This window comes from Symphalangus syndactylus, chromosome 14 (assembly GCF_028878055.3).
Source record: "Symphalangus syndactylus isolate Jambi chromosome 14, NHGRI_mSymSyn1-v2.1_pri, whole genome shotgun sequence".
Taxonomy (NCBI): domain Eukaryota; kingdom Metazoa; phylum Chordata; class Mammalia; order Primates; family Hylobatidae; genus Symphalangus; species Symphalangus syndactylus.
In genome coordinates, this window is record NC_072436.2 from 7,753,909 (window position 1) to 7,767,295 (window position 13,387).

Genomic DNA, 13,387 nt, shown 5'->3' on the forward strand with positions numbered 1-13,387 from the left:
GAGGCTGGGGTGGGCAGAGGCCCGAGGTCTGGCCCCATGGGCCAGGCCCTGCTGGGAGAGGGCTGAGGACCCCAGAGCCTAGGCCTGTCCTGGGCCTTTCCTTAGCCCAAGAGCCTCGGCCCTGTGCTGGCAGCAGGGGTCTTCACTCCTCGCCGGCCCCACGTAGGCAGCCAGGCTCAGGCCAGCCCCCAGCCAACCCCGGCTCCCAACACGCCCTGCCCTGTGGGAGATGCCAAGCTGGCATCCCTTTCGGGCCAGGCCAGGCCTCCCCCCGCCACCCACGTGGTGTGGCCAGCGCTGGCACACAGGCCTGAATTCCATCAAAGAACAACAAACTGAAAATCCAGCTGAGTTCAAATTTGCCCAGATTCCCACTTGAAGGTTCCCTGTCCCAGAGGGTGGTGCCCGCCCCACCCGGTGGGATGTGGTCCAGGCAGTGGCTCCTCCAGGCCACAAGGCATAAACAAATGCCTCCTGGCTCACAGGGGCTCGGCCAGAACCCTTGACTCAGCCCCACCCAGGCCCCCTCCTGCACCTCGACGGACTCCTGGGGCTCCGTGACCCATAAGCTGGCGAGTTTCTCAGCTGCCCTGACACAGCCTAAGACGGGGCTCAAGTCCCAGGAAACTGGTCTTCACCTAGTCAGTCCCAGAGACCTTGCTCCTCTCACCCAAGGTGAGCAGCCCCACGTGATTCTGTCTTTCAGGGTTGACCCTGACCTGACCCACACCTGCACCTCAAGTCTCCCACTCCAGTCTGAGAAACCCTCCCCGCTCCAGCCCCTACGAACAGCCCAGCCCCGTCCAACCCCACAGGGCCTCCTGACTCACCCAGATCTGCCCCCATCAAGAGCCCTCCTCACTCCTCTGTGGGAGACTCCGCGGCGTGCAGGCTCCAGGGGCTTTATGGTCCTGGAAGTGAAGGTGGGGCTGGAGGAGGAAGCGAAGTGGATGTCAGCTTCCTTGAGGGATTCTGGAGCCACTTCAGTGGACACCTTTGCCCTCTGACCTGAGCCTCTGAATGGGTCACGGGTGGCCAGCAGCACAGCTGAGCCCGTGGCCTGTGCAGCCCCAGCCCCTCCAGCAGGATCACTGGCCCGTTGGGGGTGACAGAGAGACCCTCCCCACCCTCTAGAGCAGGGGTCCCCAGGCTGTGGCCTGTTAGGAACCGGCCGCACAGCAGGAGGTGAGCGGTGGACCAGCATGACCGCCTGAGCTCCGCCTCCTGTCAGATCAGCACAGCATTAACTTCTCATAGGAGCATGACCCCTATTGTGAACTGTGCACGCGAGGGATCTAGGTTGTCCACTCCTTAGGAGAATCTAATGCCTGATGATCTGAGATGGAAACCACCCCTTCCTCTCCCAACACCCACGGAAAAAGTGTCTTACACAAAATCTGTCCCTGGTGTCAGAAGGGTTGGGGACCACTGCTCTGGTGAGATGGTGCCAGGCCCCTCAGCCCCTTCCAGGAGACTGAGAAACCTGGGGGGCCGGCTGGTTCACCACCCTCCCCCCACCCTTGGCTCACCCAAGTCAGGGGCTCCACCTCAGCAGGCAGAGCTGACAACTCACGGGGGTGTCTGGGGAGGGGAATGTCCACTGCTACCTGCCAGGTCACAGGGGGATGCTGGAGGTCTGCTCTACCTCAGTTCCCCTGGCCTGGGTGCCTGGCGCTTCAGATTCACCCTTGTGTGGAGGTGGGGAGGCAGGATTGGGGGGGACCCTGAGTCTCCCAGGCAGGCAGCCTGGCACCAGGTGGGGGAATGTGATCCAGCAAACCTGCTCATTCTTCTGGGCGGCTAACGGCTTTTATTTCAGGACACTCACATGTGTTAAAACAGGAAATAAAATGTGTGAGAAACAGCACCCCCACACACTCCCGGGGAAGGAGGCTCTTCCTCAGTCGCCTGCTTACACCCACACAGCCCCAGGAGGGACCCCGAGGCACAGCCCACGCCTCCACATCCCGTCCAACCCCCGCATTCCTGCACTGCTCTTTCTCTGAAGCATTTTAACACACAGGAGTGACTGCACATACACACACACGTTTACCAACCCTGCTTGGTCCCTGTAGCGTCTCCTTCCACCTCGGGCAGGTGACATAAGGGGTCAGGTGCCTGCTGACTCAGGACTTGCTGCTCCTGGAACTCTCAACCTGTGGCTGCATGAGTCCCACCCTGAGGGCTGATGGGCTGGACCCAGAGTGCTGGACCTGCCCCAAACCTCAGAGCATGTCGGGCTGAATGTCCAGACACCAAGGAGCTTCGGGCAAGGTCAGGGGCCAGGCATCGCGACAGTGTCCCCGGGCAGCTGACAGGGCCGGGGGAGCGGGTGTGGGAAGGCAGGGCAAGTGTCAGCAGGCCCAGCTGGGCACGTGTCTCCTGGGACTCTGCTACGGGGGCCCTAGCACTGCGCTGTGCTCCCAGGGGTGACCCCTACCCACCCAGGCCAGGGCCAGGGTGGTGGCTCTGTGTAGTGGCCAGTGCTGTTCAGGGTTAGGGGGCTGGTACAGGGGAGGGGCTGGTACAGGGGAGGGGCTGATACAGGGGAGGGGCTGGTACAGGGGAGGGGCTTGGTACAGGGGAGGGGCTGGTACAGGGGAGGGGCTGATACAGGGGAGGGGCTTGGTACAGGGGAGGGGTTGGTACAGGGGAGGGGCTTGGTACAGGGGAGGGGCTGGTACAGGGGAGGGGCTGATACAGGGGAGGGGCTGGTACAGGGGAGGGGCTTGGCACAGGGGAGGGGCTGGTACACGGGGAGGGGCTGGTACAGGGGAGGGGCTTGGTACAGGGGAGGGGCTGGTACAGGGGAGGGGCTTGGTACAGGGGAGGGGCTTGGTACAGGGGAGGGGCTGGTACATGGGGAGGGGCTGGTACAGGGGAGGGGCTGGTACATGGGGAGGGGCTGGTACATGGGGAGGGGCTGGCACAGGGGAGGGGCTTGGTACAGGGGAGGAGTTGGTACAGGGGAGGGGCTGGTACACGGGAGGGGCTGATACAGGGGAGGGGCTGATACAGGGGAGGGGCTTGGCACAGGGGAGGGGCTGGTACAGGGGAGGGGCTTGGTACAGGGGAGGGGCTGGCACAGGCGAGGGTCAGTTCTGAGTGATTCTGACCAGGACTTGCGTGTGGAGGGTTTGACCCCCCAGGTTAGGACCCCAAGTTTTACCCACGGTTCCCCCCCCCATATGCACAGGGGCTGAGGTTGGATAGCTGCCTGCCCAAAGCCCTGCAATGGCTCGTGGGGTCTGTTCCACCCTGGAGCCAAGTGCCGAGGGTCTGCCTAGTCGGGGAGCCTGGTGGGGAACATTCTGTCTCTTGTAATTCCACTCGGGGCTGGGTGTGACTGTATAATCGAGGTTGGTCACGAATGTTCGGAGGGTTATGTCACTGTGTCTCCGTGGAACTGGCACCGAGCTCCTCTCGCCTCCTCTTCTATTGAAGAAATGATGCCCCTTTCTGGGGTCACATTCTTAGAGTGGGCAGGGGTGGCTGCCCCTCTGACCAAAGCTCCCGTAAGCCTGGAACCTGTCCCAAAGGAGGCCTGGTCTCTCCCTGGTGCTGCAAGGTGCCAGTGTGGGGCAGGCTGGGGTCCCCCTGGCCCCGGGGGAGAGGGGGCTCCTTCTTGGCCTGGGTCCCTTGGGGTGAGAAGAGGTGGCCCCTGCCTCTACTGAGGGACTCCCCATCAGTACCCCCTAACCTGGTCAGAGGGAGGGTACTTAGGTCTCCTGTTCCACTTTCCAATTTGAACACCTATAAACCCTTTGGCCTCAGCCTCTTTCCACCAAGAGCCAGCAAAAGCTGTCCTCAGGGCCTCCTTTGGTCAGGCCACCCTGAACAACCTTCACGGAACCACTGATGGCCTGCTGTGGCTGTGGGATTCAGCTCCCGGCCAGGATCTTGGAGGAAGCCACCGCCCACCACCCAGGTCACACTCACCACCCACCTGGCCACACAGGAGTGCCGCCTCCTCTCAGAGCCCTAGGGGCAGCCCCAGCCTGGCGTCTAGCGTTCGATGATGTCCCTGACCCCATATCCCCACCAAGGTCCCCTCTGAAGGTCCCTAAGAGAAAGCTTTATGGAGACCTTGTCAGGGAGGGCTGGAGTCAGGAGGAAAGGCCTTCCCCTCAAACCAGAAACACCCTAGAGCCTGAAGGGCCTTAAAAAGAAACAAGCAAAATGACTTTAGTTTTGCTTTGCTTTCCACAAAGAGGCAGTGACGGCACCAGAAAAGTGAAGATGTGTCTCTCCCAGCAATAAGGTTGGCTCTGAAGTTTATTACATCCTAAAGGTGTCACTAAAGCCACATGGCCATTTTGCAATCCATCCAAATGATCCCCCCACCCACGGACACCTTCAGAAGGTCCTCACACCAGGTACCACCGTGTGGGTCTGTGGCCTGCAAACCAAGGGCCTCACAAACCAAGGGACCCATGTGGAGAGGGTCACTGTGCGCGTGATATGACCCCTCTTTGGAAGGGCTGTAGTTACTGTGAGGGGCTAAGGTTTGCTCTTGGGGCTCTGATTCTTATTTAACTGTGCGCTGGGCACGTTTTAGGGCTTAAGACACTTCCACAAGAAACAGGCTCCTGCCCTGAAGGGCGCCTCCGGTCGGGGGGCAGACGGCGATGCCATCTGCTGTAAAGAAGCCTTTATGCGGTGGCGGGCACCTGTAGTCCCAGCTACTCGGGAGGCTGAGGCAGGAGAATGGCGTGAACCCGGGAGGCGAAGCTTGCAGTGAGCTGAGATCGCGCCACTGCACTCCAGCCTGGGTGACAGAGCGAGACTCCATCTCAAAAAAAAAAAAAAAAAAAAGAAGCCTTTATGGTGGGGCGTGGGTGACGGGGCTCAGCCCGGCACTGGGTGGGAACAGCTGAGCCAGGCAGTGGCACTCAGCAGGAACTGGGGGGCTTGGTGGGAAGGGGACAGGCAGGAGGCCAGGAAAGAGCATTCCAGGTTCGCAGCCCTAGTGAGGGTGGGGCCCACCGGGAGAGGAGCAGCACGGAGGCCGTGTCAGGGGAGGCTGGTGGGCGGGAGGCACAGGGTCCAGAAGGTCCCTTGCGACCAGAAGGGGCACCCCCAAACTCCTGCGATCCCTGTATCCACCATCCCAAGGGGAACAGGGCTCCAAGCTGGCCTCAGCTTGCTTGAAAAAACAAAGCAAATGAAATAAAACAAAACACTGACATGTCTCACCCACTGGAGAGATGGAATGAGACTCATGGTGGGTGGAAGAGTTTGCTTTCAGTTGTGCTTTGGGAAGTCAGGAGAGAAAGGAGACAGCCCCGCCCCAGAGGCTCATGGAAGGCCAGGTGGACAGAGGGACAAAGGAAGGCACAGGGCACCTGGCCCCAAGAGGTTTGGGTTTATCAAGATAACAGACGTCTTCGCAGCTCGCCCCAGGGCGTGGCGGAGGGAACAGAGCTATTCCCTCGAATGCCTGTGTTCCTCGGTTGTCATGACTTAACTCCATGGAGAGCTGAACCACGCAGGCTGAGCAGAAGCTGGGGCCCCAGTGACGTAGCCAGGGCCGAGGCTCAGCCTGTCGGTGTGAAGGGTTCATCACCAGCACTGCACAGACCGTGCAATGGCAGCTTTCACGGGCGATGAGCACAACAATCCCGACCTTATTTTCCACAAGCACCAACAGATGTTTAAAACTGGGGAGAAATTTCAAGGACTGGAACATTTCTCAGGCAGGGCCCCTGGAGCAGCTCCAGGGAGCTGCACGCCCGTGGCCTGGTGCTGTTGTTCTAAGTGCGCCCTTCACACATCAGGAATGTCAAACAGAGCTGACCTCAGCACCGCCGAGAGTCCCTCTCCAAACAGAGCCCTCTCCAGCAGCAGGCAGGCTCCGGGGTGTTTGTCTAATTTAAAACAAACTAGTTGGGCGGTATATTATTTCTCCAACCAAACAGGATTGAAAGCCGCATGTGCGAGGCATGACTATTGCTTCCTGCTGAAGTCCAGGCATCCCTCAAGCCTGCTCAGCACATTTAGCAAAAAGGAGATGATTGTTTCCCATCTCACTGAGAGAATAGAAGCAATCAGAAAAGAATGTCCACGTGCGCCGACCACACCATCTTCCCACCCAACTGTGCCTGCCTAGCCAGACCCACCCCCATCCCCCACTCCAGGCTGGCCAGGAGCTCTGGTTGCCTCCTCAGTGGAGCCACCCTCAGCAACAGTCATGCTGTCCCCTCTCCTGCCAGCCAGGGCCCCCCAGCTGCTGCCTGTCTCTCTGCTCTTTTTCAAGATGCCCCTCTAGGAACACAGTCTTCCGTCTCCACTTCCTCTCTTCCTAGTCTTTCCTGGGTCCTCTCTAAGCTAGCTTTTACCTCCCCGATTCCACTAAACATGCTTTTGCTGACGTTACCGGCCAAGGCTAACCCTGGCGTCAATTCTCAGCCCTCATCTTGGCTGATGGACAACATCCAACAGGAGCAGTAGGAAGCATGTTCTTCCTGCCACTTCCGGAATGCCTGTCTCCTGGCCTGCTCTTCTGATGTTCATCCCTGTATTTGCTTCCTCTTGCTGCTACAGCCGATTACCACAAACTTAGTGGCTTAAAGCAACACACATTTATTATCTTACAGTTTTGGAAATCAGAAGTCCCACCTGGGTTTCACTGGGCTAAACCAAGGCGTCAGCAAGAGTCTCTTCTTCCTGGAGGCTCTGGGGAGAATTCACTTCCGTGCCTCTTCCAGCTTCTAGAGGCTACCTATCTTCCATGCCTCTGGGCTCCTCCCTCCACCTCTAAAGCAAACTCATCACTCTGACCTTTGCTTCCATAGTTACGTCTTCTCTGACGCTAACAGTCTTGCTTCCTTCTTGTGAGGACTCTCACGATTGCACTGGCCACCTGGTTAATCCAGGACAATCCCCCACCTCAAGAACCTTAATTTAATCACACCTGCAAACTCCCTCTTGACATATAAGGTAGTGGGGAGTGAGATGTGGACATCTTTGGGGGCCATTATCCTGCTGACTACAGTTGGCACCTGCCTTCCAAAGACTCACAAGGATGCCACTCCACCCCAGCATCTGTGAACGTCTACCTCATTACGACCTTAAGTCAAAGTCCAGAAATCTCATCTAAATTTACTCAGTGCAAGCGTCCCAAATTTCATAATGTAGATTAGGAATGGGTTAGGGTTAGCGTATAATCCATTCAGATGCATAATTCTGCTCCACCTGTAAACCTGCAAAACTCAAGAAACAAATGATCTGCTCTCAAACACAATATTAGGACAGGCATAAACTGACAGTTATAGACATTCTCATTCAAAAAAGGAGAAAATGGAAGGAAAAAAGGAGTCCCCGGTCCCAAGCACTTTGAAAATCCAGCTAAGCAAACATTAGATTTCAAGGCCTGAGAAAATGGTCCTCTGTGGGTCCCAGATCCAACCTCTGGGCTCATGGCTCCATCCTTGGAGTCACCCTTCCTTTTTCATGAACGGAATCACGTGTTTGCCACTGACCGGTTTTATCAGCCTGTCTCCTTCCTGCAGAATTTTGGAGAGTCCAACAGTGCCCTTTCATCTTTCATTTCATACTTTCTCTGTTCCCTTCAGTCCAAGTTGGCAGTGTTTCTGCTGATATAACATTCTCAAGAACTTTGTGGTCTCCTGTGTGTCACACACAGGATTCACTCCATTTCCCAAGAAGGTCCTATCTCTGTCTTCTGCTGAGATGCCTGAGGGGCTCCTGAGTCATTCATCCGAAGCCTTCAAACGCTCCTCTGTGTGACTGAACACACTGACTTTTGATACTCTCAAGGGACTGGTAGAATGTTGTCCAGCCACTGTGTTGCTTTCTTTTCAGAGCACAGATTCATGCACATACGCACACATACATACTGCACACACATACATACTATATACAATACAGTGTGTATACACATAGACACACTACAGCACATGCACACATTCTGCACACAATACTGCATGCATGCACATATAGCACAGCACATACACGCACACATGCTGCAGCACACACAATACTGCACACAGAGCATACAATCCTGCAAATACACCATACACAGTATGCACACATACCACATAAACCTTATAGATGCCCTGTATATACACCAGATATGTTCAACATGCCTTTTGCACACCAGATATGTTCAACATGCCTTTTGCACACACAGAATGCACACAAACACATGTGCTCTGTACTCGTAGAGAAACACATCCACACACACACACCATACAACATGTGCACACCCACAGGAGTGATAGAGAAGCTATCATATAAACATGCAGCTGTGCTCTAAGGTCTTGCCTGATCCTATCAGAGAAGCTACCCAGGCAGGGTTGAGAAGTGGGAGCCATGACAGGAAAGCAGACGGCAGAAATTGAAGGACGCAAAGCCAGACGCAACCAGCACCAGGTGCTCCCCAGCAGTCTGGAGCACGAGCAGCATGGTGCCAAGGTCTGGACGTGGCTGTGTGGTCACATCTCACTGAATCGCCCCAGCAATGACCACATGACCCCCACCAAGGAGGACACTTGTCCTGGGGCTGGGATGGTGACTCTGCTGAGCCCAGGGAACAGGAGCAGATTGGGGTGCGGGGGGGTCCCAGGGTTCCTGCAGGCACTACTTCAAAGGTTACAGGAAGAGGGAGGACCAGAGAGGCCCTGCTGCACCCTTCAGGAGCGGATTGCCAGGAGCATCAGGGATTCACCTGGCCCCTGCGCTCAAGTCGCAGCACCTTGTGACTTCAAGCAGACTTTGTAGCCCCTAAGTCTCAGCATCTTCATCCATTAAAGGGAGTTGGGGAGGCCCACCCCAGAGAGCTGCTGTGAGGACAAAATGAGGGTCTGGAAGAAAGAATAGGCCACTGACAGATGCCCCTTCTCTTCACCCGTGTATGGTGTACTTGCAGGATTGTATGCTCTATGTGCAGTAATGTGTGTGCTGCAGCATGTGTGCGTGTATGTGCTGTGCTGTATGTGCATGCATGCAGTATTGTGTGCAGAATGTGTGTGCGCACGTGCTGTAGTGTGTCCATGTGTATACACACTGTACTGTATATAGTATGTATGTGTGTGTATATGTGCATGAATCTGTCCCCAAACTACTCTCCTTTTTCTTCTATGGGAAAGGAACAGGAACCACGGACCAGGCATACAGCATCTCAGAGGTCCCTGGCCCCCTGCTTGTTCCTCTGGGCTCTCCAGCCCAGCAAGGCCCCAGTCCTCCCTGCTGTGGGTCTCTCACGAGCTTTCCAGAGGGGGCAAGGACTTGGGTCTCCCTACTCAGACGCAGGGCTTCAGCGGGAGGCCCATTCTGAAGATGAGTGGGAGGTGGAGGGGCATTTCCAGCCAATTCTACACACCGAGAAGCCCCGGGCATGGGAACTCCATGACAAGGCTGAGCACTACCTAAGACTGCGCGTGGGTGCCAGCCCCAAGGCCCCCTCTTCCTCTAGGGACCATCAGCCGAGGTGCGCGTGGGCGCCAGCCCCAAGGCCCCCTCTTCCTCTAGGGACCATCAGCTGGGGTGCATGTGGGTGCCAGCCCCAAGGCCCCCGCTTCCTCTCAGAACCATCCGCTGGGGTGCAGAGAGGTTCAGTGCCTAACTATTTTCATTTCAGCAGCCTATACGTGGCAGGCTGTCCAGCCCTCACCTGCCTGTGTTAAAGCCAGCACATCATGGTGAGCTCCTTCTGCTGAACTTCTCTTTGCCTATAGATTGGTTCAGGGCCGAAGCACAGACTGGATTCTGAAACTACCATCAGCAACTACCATCATCAAATGACCCAAACTCCAGGTCTTGGTTTCTTCACCTGTAAAAGAGGGATCAAATACTTACCATGTTGGGTCTCATAATGTAATAAGATGGCGTGTTAGTTTCCTGCAGGGGCCTTTAACAAGTTACCGCAAAATGGGCAGCTTAAAACAATAAATATTTATTCTCGCACAGTTCAGGAGGCCAGAAGTCCAAAACCAGTTAGCAGGATTCCCTTCAGAGACTCCAGGGGAGGCCCTTCCTGCCCTTCAGTCCGGGGCTGCAGGCATTTCGTGGCTTGCGGCCACAGCACTCTAGCCTCTGCTGCTATGGTCACATGGCCCCCTCCTCTTCTGTCTTCTAAGAATACTTATCACTGGACTAGAGCGCACCCAGGTAGACAAGAATGATCTCCCCAACTCAATACCCTTCACTTAATTAAATCTGCAAAGACCCCTTTTCCAAATAAGGTCACAGTCCCAGGTTCTGGGAATTAGGATGTGGACATATATCTTTGAGGGTTACCCTCAGCCCAACTACAGATGTTGTGTTAGGTGTTCCATATAGAAGCGTCCAGCACAAAGCAAAGATGCAAGAAGACGGCTGCAGGTGTTGCAACGGATGTGGTGGGATTGTTTCCAGAGCCTGCAAGCTCCACGGAGGAGGGACCTTCTCACCTGTGCCACCACCAAATTCCGTGCCAATTAGACTGGGGTGGCCAGACGGATGCTTCTTGGGTCTCAGGGGGTTAAATCTAGCTCCCTTCGACTGGGGTACAAAGGCTCCAGCCTTCACCTGGTCCTCTGCTCCCACCCACCTGCCCAGCATCCTCTTGTCAGACAGCGCTAGCCATGGCCCCCTTGAGGCATGGGCTGTGCAAGGTGGGGCCATGGCTGGCGCTCAGTATGGGAGCAAGTCAGGTTTGATGTCCCTGTTCCTCCACCCATCCAGAGGGAAGATGAAGGCCCAGGAAGTGGTGCCTGTCAGTGTCTCTCACAACGCTGGCTCTTCCCAGACAATCACCTGTTAATCTTTAGTGCTTCTCGGTGTATAGAGTTGGCTGGAAATGCCCCTCCACCTCCCACTCATCTTCTACCCTCGCATCAAAGCTGCAGCTCCAGGGACACCGAGGAGAGGCCTGCGGGCCACAGAGTGTGTCAGGGCAGCCGAGCTGGCCCGCCATGCGCTATTCCTTTCCACTGCACCACATCATCTCTGCAAAGCCAAGGGCTTCAGGAGCAGAGGGACAGGGCAACTCCTACACTCACAGTCCTTCCTTCCCTCCCAGCCTCAGCACCATGGATTGGAAATGGGACTTGCTGCGACCACTGAAGTGTGGCAGGGGACAGTGGGGGCAGTTCTGAGCACAGGTAAGTATGTGCTTCCACTCACCCTTCTGTATGCCTGGCCTGGGAAGTGCCCCGGGGGGACCTTCTGCCTCTTCTATCAGGTCTCAAAATGAGAGCCAAGCCACACACCTGAGAGGCACCTGCAGCCTGACGCAGATGCTGCAGCCAGTACACCGACATAGGCATGAGAGAGAAACAGCTTCTTCTAAACCACTGGGATTGGTGGGGCCATTTGTTACACAGCATTATTATAGCAATAGCTGACCAATAGAGAATTTGGTGCCAAAAGTAGGTGCTGCCATAATAAAATCTAAAGTATTAATATATGGCACTGGCTGATAGACTGCGTGGTGAATAAACTACTTTAGAAAGTCGGGAAATGGCAACTTGTGACATGCAATGGTAAAAAAAAAAAAAAAAAAAAAAATCACTAAAATGGGCTCCTGTAATAACTTAGAAAGCAGGAAACATACCCGGTGTGATCCTGGCTTTGGGCGAAAAGCTCTCCAAGCAAAATGTCTCTGGAGTGAATAATCGTTGCTACAGCATTTGATAAAGTACCTCAAGAAAAAGACGAGCTCAGAAAGGAAAGCCAAGCTTGCAGCAGAACTGAGAGAAAACACAGAGAGCTCAGAAATGCTAGCGTTTGCAAGATTAAACATTTAGGCTTTTTTCAGCCAACAATTAATATATTGAGGAGTATCTTGAGCTATAAAAGGTTTTTAAGAATTAAAACTTAGCGTCAGGGCACCGTGAATTCGAGTGCAGACCCCAGGCCCCACCTCAGGGCTCAGGATGACACCCCCAGTGACTGCCTGTTCACATCCGAGGCCACTAAGAACAGAGGAGGTCACTCTCAGAGCCCTGGAATCTGGGATGGAGGCACCCTTGGCAGCCTCAGGGATTTCTGCCACTGTGGAGCTTATCTCAGTGTTTTCAGGAGTTGGAACAGCCCCATAGCAGCCGCTGAGTCTGCCATCCTGTTATGAAGGAAATATGCTGAGGGAAAGGGGGTATGAGGCTGGCGCAGACAATAAACAGAGGTGTGCCAGCTGGGAAACGTAACACACAGGGAGGCTGCAGTCGCCACCGCAGACACCAACATCCCTGCCCTGAACTAACCTTCCCCACGTCTCGATTCTCTGCCAACAGCGTTTTTACTTCAAACCAGCACAGCCAGGTCACCTGCATCAGGAAGGGCAGAAGGTCATCCAGCCTGGACTTGGGGCCCTTCACCCCCACTCCTGTGAAGAGGCCTTCTGTGGCCTCAGCCCCCAGGGCCCTGCCAAGAACCTGCCATCCTGAACGTTTGCTCGGCCTGCCTGGGAAACAGGGCTCATCCTGTGTGGCAAGCAACAGAGAAGCTGGGATTTGGAGCTAGCCCAGGTCTAAATCTTGGCTCTGCCACTTCCTGTGTGGCCCTGGACTTCCCTGAGCCTCAATAGACATGGATGTGAACCCGAAACACAACCACGCAATCTTGAGGTGTTGTGGAGTGGCTGAGATGTGTGCACATTCTCTAAAAGACCACTTGAGCAATAGCTGGCTCTTCGAAAGTCTTGCTGGGGCAATGGAGGGAGAGCAGGAGAAGGAAGGGGCTGATGACGAGGACGATGACAGGATTATAATGAACCAAGACCAGTGCTGGCAGAACCCCTGCTCCATAAAGGTGCAAGGCAGCATGGGTGGGAAGCGTCACACACCGGCCAGAGCCAGGCGACACGCCGAGAAACCCTAACGCGACAGCGGCATTGTCGGAAACTGATTTACTTCGTTCAAAAAAAATGGGATAATCTTGGAAAACTACCAAATCCCAAGTGTGACTTGAAGACAGACAAAGCACAGGCACTCCAGGGATCAAACCAGGAAGAAACACATGGGGCTGAAATGGCGAATGCCTTCGAAGAAACCCAGTTTCATTACCTCAGATGGCCAACGGCAGCACGAATGGTCTGCATGAAGAAACACAAGCCCTGCTGTCTCGGCGTCGGTGCCTTTGTGGCAGCACCGGCATCGCTCTTTGCTCAAAGTTTGAATTCTGTTTTGATGTCAGCAACCCGTCAACACTCATATTCTAGGGAGCAAATTTCTCCCTCTGCTCCTTATGGCTAATGCGAAAGTAAACGCCAATTTAATTTCGTCTAAATTATCGAAAATTCAAGTGGAATCACATAGGATTCAGATAAATAGGATTTTCCTGTTTTTGCTGTCTTCTTCTTAAAATGGCACATAAGCTTCCCTCCCCTCCACTCACCCTGTGACTTCCTTCTGGTCCACACCCTCTCTCAGGGCCCAGCATATTC